The 10,754-nt window shown below is 40.3% G+C and overlaps 1 protein-coding gene across 1 annotated transcript in view; it reads right to left on the reverse strand.

Moving 5' to 3' along the window:
• Nucleotides 1–8,231, reverse strand: part of TEKT3 (tektin 3) — a 34,754-nt gene extending 26,523 nt beyond the window's left edge. The window contains exon 1 of the mRNA XM_005887250.3: nt 8,102–8,231. The gene's annotated coding sequence lies outside the window, so the exon portion shown is untranslated. The remainder of the gene's footprint in view (nt 1–8,101) is intronic.
• Between the last annotated feature and the right edge of the window lie 2,523 nt (nt 8,232–10,754).

Consider the following 10,754-nt stretch of genomic DNA (forward strand, 5'->3'; position numbering starts at 1 on the left):
CTAGACTGTATTCAAATCACATTTTTGTAGATTGGCCATTTGAGTTTTTGAAATATTTTTTTAATTATGAGAGTAACATTGTCTTGTAACAGATTCAAATCAAGAGCCTGAACCATGCTTTTTAACAGATTGGGTTCAAATCTTGGCTGAGCTCTTTACTAGGTGTGACACCTTGTGCAAATGATTTAACCTCTCAGTGCCTCATCTCTAAATTGGGAATAATAATAGCAATCACTACTTTGGATTCCTGTGAGCAGTATTAGCAGCAAGGGGTTACTTAGTATTCCCCTGCCCCAGCCCACATCGAGCTTCCTAAATAAACATGCAATCAGAGAAGCAATGGCAAGTATGGAAACACAGGTCAAGGAAGTACCCTGATACCCTTTTCCTGGCAACTTGCCACCTCCAATATACATAGACATGTAACTCAGCCCCTGCAGGGCTATGAGGATTGAGGAGGACGAGGCTGAGTGTTTGGAATACTTCGCACAGTTCCAGGCACAAAGTAAATGCTCAATAAATGTTAACTTTAAAAACTACTAGTGTAGAGGAATAAACAAAGTTTATCCATTCTTTCCCATCAAAAAACTACTCTTCAGAAGTATACATTGTGAATAGTTCATTAATAGTTTCATCTTTCCAGATTTTTCCTTTTCTTATACTAACACATATACTACTTTAAAATCTATATACATCTCCTAACATACATACGCACAGGGCTTTTTAATACAAAAACTGAATTATCATAATCATTATATGTATCATTCCAATAACATGCATTTTTTAAAATAAATGTATTTTGGATCTCTCTCCTTATTAAAACATATAGATGCACTTCATCCTTTTGGGGAGCTTCCCAGGTGGTGCCAGTGGTAAAGAACCCATCTGCCAATGCAGGAGATGTAAGAGACACAGGTTCGATCCTCAGGTCAGAAAGATCCCCTAGAGAAGGGCATGGCAGTCCACTCCAGTGTTCTTGACTGGAGGATCCCATGGTCAGAGGAACCTGGAGGGCCACAGTCCATAGGGTCGCAAAGAGTAGGACACAACTGAAGCCACTTAGCACACCCTTTTTCACCAGCTGAAAAGTATTCTATTGTCTGGAATTTGAGGTCACTGTCAGTCCACAAAGCCAAGGATGCCATAGACTATGACATACATTTCAGCATCTAAATGTCATTCTACTTGGGGGTTAATGTCTATGGACTCATTTACTGAAAATAAAAAATAATATCAGATCTGATTTTGTAGTCTGCTCAAAAAAAAAAAAAAAAAAACAGACAAACAAAACAAAAACAAGTTCAACGATTCTTTAAATAGCTGTTTTGACACCATTCCTACCCAAACCACAAAATGATCTATTTGTCAAACTGTAGCTAAATCAAAATCCACTCAGACCACATGTGATGAAACAGCTGCCCGCCGCCACAGGTGGTATCTCCCGCCACACTAGCTCCCTGACTATTTCCTACTTCTCCCCTCCCTCAGCCCCCAAATGCCTTATACTGGCCAAGCTGAGGTTACAACAGAAAAAACAAAAGCCTTAACAACCACTTTCCATTGTGAATCTCTGTTTGAAACACACTGCTTTTTGAAAAAGCAAATTCAAAGTAACTTGAGACCTTAGGGTCCTCGTGGCTACTTTTAGTTTCAACCTCTTCCTCAAGTCCCATATAGAAATAAACTGGTCGGTTTCCTTTGAGCCAGAAGCTTCAAGTAAGACTAGACCACTCTTGACCGGCTTTTTTTAATTACTGACAATGAATCGAAAAGTTAATGTCACACTTGGTTCTTCAGCCATGGAATTCCAGGTGTAGAATTACTACATGTATTTAATCAACACCTTTGATGTTGAATCTTAAGGCATTTCAATCCATGTTTGTCAAATATTGGACCATGAGTCATCCACTCCAAAGGGTGATATGTGAAAGGCTGAGGTACAAGCCAGAGAAGACCTATGAATCAAGAAAATCAATATGGCTTGAAAAAGCATCCAGTGATATTTTACAATTAGAGATGGGATATAATTTAAAACCTGGAATCTGCAGTATAAACTCAGTTGTTTAAAAAGTTCCCAGATATAGAGCTCCTCACATATGGCAGTAAGTTTCACATGAGAGACAATATTCTCTCTCTATTCCATACTCCAATATTCCATATTCTAACTCCAGTAGGCCATCTTATCAGTCATGACTCTGCTCAATTGCTCAGTCGTGTCTGACTTTTTGTGACCCCATGAACTGTGGCCTGACAGGCTCCTCTGCCCATGGAATTTTCCAGGCAAGAATACTGGTGTGGGTTGCTGTTTCCTATTCCAGGGGATCTTCCTGACTCCAGGGCTCGAATCCATGACTCTTGTGTCTCCCGCATTGACAAGTGGATTCTTTACCACTCCACCACATGGGAAGCCCTATAAGTCATTTAGGAAGGCCTAATAAAAGACAACAGCATGGTAATTTTTTTCCCCACATTGGCCAAGAAAATTAAGAATCTCATGGCCCATAAAATACTTAACTCAAAATAGATTTCTGCCTTCAACCAGGATAGAGCAATAAAAAGTAGACTTAGCCTCTTCCAACTAAAAAACTAGACAAAATATACGCAGCAACTGTTTTCAGGCAGCACAGGACTCCAAGCCCTGAGAGAAGAGAAACAAATACGGTGAGCCCTCTGATCACCTGGAGGCAATTTCCAGACCATGGGGAAAACAGATGAAAACCAAACAGCCTGGACGCTCTGACCTCAATTTGCGAGTTTAGGAAGAGGTCAGAATTTGGAAAGTCTGAGACAGCTGGAAGTTGTGATGCAGGATTCTGGAATAAAATGATTTATGCAGAAACAGAGCTCCATAAATCTATGCAGGGTCCACTTGAGTCTTTGCTGAGTAATAGACTGTACGGACATCAAGAGACATTCCACAGACCTTAGCAAAGAATGATGGCAGTGTTGTTAGCTGAACAATTCCTAGAGCCAGAGAAAGCACAGAGACATTTTGAACCCAGACCAGCTGGAGTAGAAACCTGTTAGTGATCACCTACAGCATTCGGTGGAGACCCCAGAGAGGTCACTCATTAGAATGGGACTGATACGTCTAGAATGAAGGTACTAAAGACTCTAGCAAAGCTTGAATACAGGCCTCAAAGAACTGAAGCTAACCCACAAGTAAAGTGCCTGACAACACCAAGATGCTGAAACATATAATATCACAACGTCCAGCACCCAATCAAAACCATCCAGACATGCCAAGAAGCAGAAAAATGTGACATAAATAAAAGTCAGTCAACAGAAACAGGCATAAAAATGGAGGAAATGTGATGGAGATAGAAAACTATGTACAAGTATTTAAAGAAAGATGAGAACGTAATAGAGATATGGAAGACTTAAAAAAGAACCAAATGAAACTTTAAGGATAATGTGAAACAGATCATCAGTCCAGGTTCAATGCATGAGACAGGGTGCTTGGGGCTGGTGCTGGGGATGGGGATGACCCAGAGGGATGGGATGGGGAGAGAGGTGGGAGGGGGGTTCAGGATGGGGAACACATGTCCACCTGTGGCTGATTCATGTCAATGTATGACAAAAACCACTACAATATTGTAAAGTAAATAGCCTCCAATTAAAGCAAATAAAGTTTTTTTAAAAGAAACTTTAAGGATAAAACATACAATATATATTTTCACAATTTCACTGGATTGGATTAATTGCACAATAGACACCAGAGAAGCAAAGATTAGTGAGCTTAAATCTAACCAAACCAAATCACAGAGTTTTTTAATTAACTGAAAAAAAAATGAAAGGGGGCTCAGTAAACTATGGTATAATATCAAGTGGTCTAACATCATGTACTCGGAATGTCATATTGGGAGGAGAGGAGACAAAATATCTAAAGAAAAAATGGCAGCAAATTTCCCAAATTTGGTGAAAACTATAAACCCCTAGGTCTAAGGAGCTCCACACACTCCAAGAGGATAATAAGTACATGCCTGTGTGTGTGCACACACACCACCACTACAATCACCTCCTCAAGGCTCATCTTAATAAAAGTTCTGAAAGTCCACAATAAGGAGAAAACTTTTAAATCAGAGGAAAAAACACATTAGGTAGGCAAGAAAAAAAATAAGTGAAGAATTCTCAGAAGCTCTGCAAGCCAGAAGACCATTAAACAACCTCTTTAAAGGACTGGAAGAAACTGTAATCCTAGAATTCTATTCCAGTGAAAGTATTCTTCAAAGATGAAGTTGAAAATAGAAGTTTTTCTTAGTAAAAGAGCAAAAGCCAAGAAAATTCAGCAGCAGCAGAACTGCAGTAAGAGACTTGGTAAAGGAAATTCTTCAGGCAAAAGGAGATTATACCAGATGGAAACTTGAATCTGCCCAAAGGAATGAAGTGTCAGAAATGTTAAGTATGTGTGCCAATAGAAAAAAAAAAAGAAAAAAAAAAAAACCTTTTCTAACTCTTAAATTTCTTTAGAAGATGGTTGTTTAAAGTAAAAATAATAAAAAATATACTGTGAAGTTTATTACAAAAAAACAAAAGTTGTATGATAATAGCACAAATGATGGGAGAGCTGAAATGGAAAACTACTACTGTAAGGTCTTATGATTAAATGGAATAATGTTATTTAAACATATACTGCAATAAATCAAAAATGCATACTGTAAACTTTAGAGCAGCAGTTCTCAAAACATGATCCAGGAAACCATAGGCTTGCCTCAGACCTCCTCTGGGGTGACAAGGTCAAAATTACTTTTATAGAAAATACCCAGATGCAATTTGCCTTTTTCATTCTTGTTCTCTCACAAACGTACGCTAGAGGTTTCCAGAAGTGACATTATATGTGCTATCACGACAGACAATACAGAAATAGATATGAGAGCCGGATAAGAGTAATTTTAAAACTTTACCAAAAATGTAAAACAACACCACTCTTCTCAATTTGTTTCAGAAAACATGGTTTTTCAATGGAAAGTGTTATTTATGCTACTAAGAGGCTTTCGTCATTATTTTTTAAAGAGTTAGTATTTTTAATTTCTCAATTTTAATTTCTAATAAGTATCAACAGTGTAATTAAATTAAAGCTCTACAGGATATGTTCTCTGACCATATCAGAGTTAAACTAGAAATCAATAGTAGAAAGGTATTTGGAAAATCTTCAGAAAGTAGGAAACTAAACAACACATTTCTAAATACCCTTTGGGTCAATGAAGAAATCACACAGGAAATTAGAAAATATTTTGAACTGAATGAGAATAAAAAACAGACCATATCCAATTTATGAAATGCAGCTAAGTGTATTTTGAGTGAGGCTTTTAGCTTTAAATGCTTATACTAGAAAATAATGAGCTAAAATCAATGATCTACACTTTCATCGTAATGGCTAGCAAAAAAAAAAAGAAAGCAAAGTAAACCCAAAGTAGAAGTAATAAAAGTCAATGAAATAGAAAATGAACAAATTTTTGGAAAGCAATGAAATCTTAACAGTAAAATTGATAAACCTCTTGCAAGACTGATCCAGATTTTAAAAAGAAGACAAAGTACTACCAGAAATGAAAGAGGGAATACTACTAAAGACCTTGCAAACATTAGAAAGTTAATAAGGTGCTATTACTAACAACCGTATGCCAAGGAATTTGACAACAGAGAGGAAATAGACACAATTCTTTAAAAACACAACCAACCAAAATTAACTGGAAGAAAAAGGTAACCTGAATAGCTATATAGGAATTAAAGAAATTGAATATGTAACTTAAAATTTTTCTTCAAAAAAAACTTCAGGCCCAGATGGGTCCAATGATAAATTCTACCAAAGTTTTAAGGAATAATATCAGTTTTTAAAAGCCCATCACTTACTTGGGTGATGTGCCTTTCACAATATTTAAATTATTTTCTAAGTTCTAACTCAGCCTCTTCCCAAGAGGCCATGAGCAGCACATACTAAGATCATTAACTGATGCTATAAATAGCTCATATTTGCAAGCAAACTAAACAAATTCTTTGGGAAGATGACTGAAAATAGCTGTGGAAAAATTCATCCCCTAAATCATGCAATTGTTTTTTTTTTTTTTTTTTTTGCTTTTAGTCATGACCAAAAGGCATTTTAAGAAATAAGACCTGTTACAAAGTCAAATACAGTATTTGACTGTATTCACTGAAGGTGGGGTCAATAGTTATTTACATACTGGAAAAATGCTATAATAGTCTTCTATAAATATTAACATGCTAAAATATAATTAATCCAACAGAGATTGTAAGTCCGGGAAAGCTCTATTTAAAACCCAAAAAGTGGCCTCAAGTTGGAGAAAAACATTAGCACATTTAGGCAAGGCTTTAAGATCATAAATATTTTAATGTATAAAAACCTATAAATTATAGTCTACAGAAGGCATGACAAGGACAGAAAGTTTCCATGAATTGTTTCACACCTTGTCTCAGATCAGTGCCCAGCACAGGCTTGAAAGAATCACACAAAACCTGTTTCTTTGGCCATATGTATTTAATTACAATTTCAAGCTGAAACAGAAATAAAACACTGCCCTTAACACATTAATAAGTACCAGACTTGAAGAAATTATATCATATTTCAATGTTTAAGTAATTTCTCCCTATGCATATATTAAATAAGAATGCAGGAAAGGTTTAATAACTCTTTCTTCTAAAATAAAAGCTTGATAAGAAACTCTCTTCATTGCTCGTGAGAGTATAAATCACTACACATTGAAGAACTACATATGGGCCAGTATCTATTAAAATGGAAAATGCGCATTCTCTAAAAACCAAAATTCAATATATATTATATATACACACATAAATACAAAAACCCAAGTTTGTATACAATCAGAATGTACAAGAATATGCTTCTAGTAGTTTTTAAAAGGGAAGAGCCTGAAAGTCCATCGATAGGAGTATGCATGCGTAATTTGTACTAAATTCATGCCAGAGTTATCACACAACAGTTAAAAGCAATGACCTAGAGCATGCATAGAATGGTATCATTATATAACTGTTCAAAAGGACACTATATATTGGTTTCTGGATAAATACCTAAGGAGTAAAAGTATAAAAATATGCAGAGTATAAATAAACACTATATTCTGGTAGGTGGGGAAGGAGAAAAAGGACATGAAATTCCCAAGGGACACATAAGCGGCCTCTTCCGTGTCTGTAACAGCTGTTTGGTTTTTTGTTTTATTTTTTAAACAAGGCGTACATGCATGCTTGAACACTTTATTTTGTGAAATACTTTCTTTTAAAAAGAAAAAGATTTTATCAAAACACTTGGCCTATAAGTCAAACAATTTGCTTGCTTTTTTCACAATAGCCAAATGAGTAATTTTATCCATTTCTAAAGGACTGAGCAGCTTCACTTTCACTTTTCACTTTCATGCATTGGAGAAGGAAATGGCAACCCACTCCAGTGTTCTTCCCTGGAGAATCCCAGGGACCTGGGATCCTGGTGGGCTGCCGTCTCTGGGGTTGGACGCGACTGAAGCGACTTAGCAGCAGCAGCAAAATGTTTATTTACCTACACCTACACAAGAATCCAGGGAGAAAAAAGGGACTTGGTGTAAACTGTCAAAATACAAGTGAGCACGTCATAGCTAGAGCTAAACAGAAAAGGCCATGGACAGTGAGCATGGACACTGCCATGATCTGAATTTCAGCACCTCTTTGACAGGCCAGGTGAGTGCTTGTCCAGCCCCCGCCTTGTTTGCATTCTGAAGACCTGGGTAAGGAATCCGGGAGAACAAGGACCAAGGTTGGGGCACCGCACAGGTAACAGGTGTAAGATATTATACTTAGGGCCTGGGATTCTGACGCCCCCTTCCTGGTTCTGCATTTAGAAATAACTTCTCAATCCTTGAAAAGCATCAGAAATATGCATTAGGAAGGCTTGGGGGACTGGGTAAGGGTGCCTGTGGGTGTGTATAGTTTTTATTTGGAAGGGTGGGAGGAGAGAAGTGAAGATGGACGGGGAGGTGAGAATTCCAGGGTTTCCAAGACTTCACCCCGAATTCGGAGGCCAGACGTTGGAGTGCGAATCGGGGCGGGGGCGCTGTAGGGGTCGTCCCAGAGGCAGTCAGGAGCCCACGGGACCACTCACCTGTCAGGGGTGCCGGACCAGGGGCAGGGAAGTGGGCGGTGAGCGGGAGGGGTCGCAGTGGGAGGGGTCGCAGCCCCACCACCTACAACCCGCTGAGGCTCCGGGGATCTGCCCCGCCCTGGCCCCGCCTATCCCGCCTGTGACGTCAGCGCCCACGGACCACTCAACGGCCGCCGCTGAGGGCATGCCGAGGCAGCCGATTGGCCGGTGGAGAGAGAGAGGCGGGTGGTGGGAGGTGGAGGGAAGAGGGAAACCCGGCGGGCTGGTGATGGTTGCCATGGACGCTCTGACGCGTAGTAACCACGGCTCCCTGGAGACCTCGAGACGGGAGGGGTGAAGGGGTGAGGGATTCCCCGCCAGAGGTTGGTGGTCCATGCTAGGAATGCTGACAGGCACCCACATTTCCACCTGCTTCGCTCCATGAAGGGATTATCCAGCGAGCTTTCCGCGTTTCCTCACTCTCAGGAAATGATTTGGAGCTTCTGTAAATAGGAGTCCTCGCTGTTTGGATAGGTCTGGGCCACGTGTCTTACCTACATCAGGGTTCATCCACGCACCTTCCATTACTTGCTCAAGCTTGGTAAAGTTCACTGACTTAGGCAAGGAGAAACCAAGTCTAGGCTCCCAGATCCTTACCAGCGCCCTGCCAGCGTCATCCTGTTTTCCCGTATTCAGTTCAGTTCAGTTCAGTTCAGTCGCTCATTTGTGTCCCACTCTTTGCGACCCCACGAACCGCAGAACGCCAGGCCTCCCTGTCCATCACCAACTCCCGGAGTACACCCAAACCCATGTCCATTGAGTCGGTGAGGCCATCCAACCATCTCATCCTCTGCTGCCCTCTTCTCCTGCCTTCAATCTTTCCCAGCATCAGGGTCTTTTCCTTCCCATATTCCTTACCAGCAACTCTTTCTATATCTGGCATAAAAAACAATTACCCTGAGCTACCCTTTTCACTGGGCTTCCCTTGTGGCTCAACTGGTAAAGAATCTGCCTGCAGTGCAGGAGACTTGTGTTCGATCCCTGGGTTGGGAAGATCCCCTGGAGAAGGAAAAGGCTACCCACTCCAATATTCTGGCCTGGAGAATTCCATAGACTGTATAGTCCATGGGGTTGCAAAGAGTCAGACATGACTAAATGACTTTCACTTCTCCCTTTTTACTGGGGCTTCCCAGGTGGCTCAGTGATCAAGAATCCACCTGCCAATGCAGGACACACAGGAGACTCAGGTTCAATCCCTGGGTCAGGAAGATCCTCTGAAGGAGGAAATGGCAACCTACTTCAGTAATCTTGCCTGGAGAATCCCATGGACAGAGGAGCCTCAGTTCATGTCAGTTCAGTCACCAGGCCTCTCTGTCCATCACCAACTCTCGGAGTTTACTCAAGCTCATGTACCTTGAGGTGTTGATGCCATCCAACCATCCCTCTGTTGTCTCCTTCTCCTCCTGCCTTCAATCTTTCCCAGCATCAGGGTCTTTTCAAATGAGTCAGTTCTTCACATCAGGTGCCCAAAGTATTGGAGTTTCAGCTTCAGCATCAGTCCTTCCAATGAATATTCAGTACTTATTTCCTTTAGGATGCACTGATTGGATCTCTTTGCAGTCCAAGGGACTCTGAAGAGTCTTCTCCAACACCACAGTTCAAAAGCATCATTTCTTTGGAGCTCAGCTTTCTTTATAGTCCAACTCTCACATCCATACATACTGGAAAAACCATAGCTTTGACTAGATGGACCTTTGTTGGCAAAGCAATGTCTCTGCTTTTTAATATCCTGTCTAGGTTAGTCATAACTTTTCTTCCAAGGAGTAAGCGTCTTTTAATTTCATGGCTGCAGTCACTATCTGCAGTGATTTTAGAGCCCAAAAAATAAAGTCTGTCACTGTTTCCACTGTTTTCCCATCTATTTGCCATGAAGTGAGGGGACGGGATGCCATGATCCTACTTTTCTGAATGTTGAGCTTTAAGCTTACTTTTTCACTCTCCTCTTTCATCAAGAGGCTCTTTAGTTCTTCTTCAGTTTCTGCCATAAAGGTGGTGTCATCTGCATATCTGAAGTTATTGATATTTCTCCCGGCAATCTTGATTCCAGCCTTTGTTTCATCCAGCCCGGCATTTCTCATGATGTACTCTGCATATAAGTTAAATAAGCAAGGTGACAATATACAGCCTTGACATACTCCTTTCCCTATTGAGAACCAGTCTGTTGTTCCATGTCCACTTCTAACTTGTTTCCTGACCTGCATACAGATTTCTCAAAAGGCAGGTCACGTGGTCTGATAGTCCCATCTCTTTAAGAATTTTCCACAGTTTATTGTGATCCACACAGTCAAAGGCTTTGGCATAGTCAATAAAGCAGAAGTAGATGCTTCTCTGGAACTCTCTAGCTTTTTCAATAATCCAGAGGAGGTTGGCAATTTGACGTCTGGTTCTTCTGCCTTTTCTAAACCCAGCTTGAACATCTGGAAGTTCATGGTTCAAGTACTATTAAAGCCTGGCTTGGAGAATTTTTAGCATTACTTTACTATTGTGTGAGATGAGTACAATTGTGTGGTAGTTTGAGCATTCTTCGGCATTGCCTTTCTTTAGGATTGGAATGAAAACTGACCTTTTCCAGTCCTGTGGCCACTGCTGACTTTTCCAAATTTGCTGGTATATT

This window comes from Bos mutus, chromosome 19 (assembly GCF_027580195.1).
Source record: "Bos mutus isolate GX-2022 chromosome 19, NWIPB_WYAK_1.1, whole genome shotgun sequence".
NCBI classification, from domain to species: Eukaryota; Metazoa; Chordata; class Mammalia; order Artiodactyla; family Bovidae; genus Bos; species Bos mutus.